The sequence below is a fragment of the Rhagoletis pomonella genome, unplaced genomic scaffold (assembly GCF_013731165.1).
Source record: "Rhagoletis pomonella isolate Grant_MI unplaced genomic scaffold, Rhpom_1.0 Rhpom_scaffold_00011, whole genome shotgun sequence".
Classification (NCBI taxonomy): domain Eukaryota; kingdom Metazoa; phylum Arthropoda; class Insecta; order Diptera; family Tephritidae; genus Rhagoletis; species Rhagoletis pomonella.
The window spans coordinates 4,314,986-4,316,449 of NW_023458565.1; the positions used below are offsets into that span (position 1 = coordinate 4,314,986).

The 1,464-nt window shown below is 32.0% G+C and overlaps 1 protein-coding gene across 1 annotated transcript in view; it reads right to left on the reverse strand.

The window, feature by feature from the left end:
• The window catches only part of LOC118747108 (lysosomal-trafficking regulator), a 41,423-nt gene that overhangs the window by 10,686 nt on the left and 29,273 nt on the right, over nt 1–1,464 (reverse strand). The gene's annotated exons all lie outside the window — the stretch shown is intronic.

The window sequence follows — 1,464 nt, forward strand, 5'->3', positions numbered from 1 at the left end:
AAGATAAAGATAAAGATAAAGATAAAGATAAAGATAAAGATAAAGAAAAAGATAAAGATAAAGATAAGATAAAGATGATGAAAATGAAGATGAAGATGAAGATAAAAATGAAGATGTAGATGATCATGAAGAAGAAGATGAAGATGAAGATCTAGATGAAGATGAAGAAGAAGATTAAGATGAAGATGAAGGTGAAGATGAAGATGAGGATGAAGATCAAGATCAAGATCAAGACGAAGATGAAGAAGAAGATGAAGTACTCGTTCAATGTTCTAATAATTTACAAAATTTTTAAGTAATAAAAACGATGACTTAGGTTGATTTTAATGTTATTCCTAACATTCACATTCGCATTTGCACATTCGCATTCCGAAAATTCACATTCGCGAATGTGAAAAATATGACACTCGAAAAATCCCCAATATGAATGAAGCAAGCTTGCTACGTGTACCTACATCCATTCGTACAAACATATGTTCGTAAAGCCTGGTTTTCATTAGGTCATATTTGACGTCAAATGTTGTCAAAATAATGAAAACGGGTTGTCATCCGGTGTCATTTGCGTTTGTTGTCATATATCACCACGCACGGTCATATAAAATGACATCCAAATGAAAACGGCCCTCGCCGCTGATGTGACAGCATTTGACAACCAAAATGTATTTGTCAACATGTTGGCAATTTTTATTTCGTTTGCCATGCGAACAGCTGATTCTAGCTAGAATACGGACCGTTTAGCTACAAAAAAAAACCAAAAATGTAGATCGATAGAACTTTTCACGCAGATTTCAACCATACCCAAATTATTTGGGGCAAGTAAAAAACAAAGAAAGTATAACAGGTTAAACTTCAACTTTCCTATCTTTTATATGTTTAATATCTCGGAAACTACTTGACCGATTAGAAAAGTATTGATGCCAATTCAAAGATAATTTTAATAGCTTTTTTACGACTTATTTACTATAACCATTTTTAAACCAAATTTTTGGTAAACGCTATTTAAAAAAAATATATATACAATTTCGATTTTTACCACTACTTTCGTTAAATTTTGCCCTATAACAAACCTTTCTATATAAGGTAACTAGCAATTACCCGGCGTGCTTCGCTGCGCCTTAAATGTATTTTTGTGTTGTAACTCTCCCCCTAAGCTCTTATGGCCTCATTTACAAAATATTTTTAAAGAACTTTATGAAGTTAGATTAAAAAAAATCGATCTATGAAGCATTGTTTATTTTTTTTTTGAGTTAATATATTTTCGAAGGTAATTAGAAAATATTTAAAGAACCGAATTTCTCTTGGAAATTTAATTTATAATCTTACTACGCGCTGAGCGACGATATAGTTCAATACAGTCCAATTTTTAATTAATAATAATAACAGATTGGCACATACATATGTTAGTGTTTGGCCGAGCTTCTCCTCCAACTTGTGGCGTGCGCATTGATGTTGTCACACAAAGCG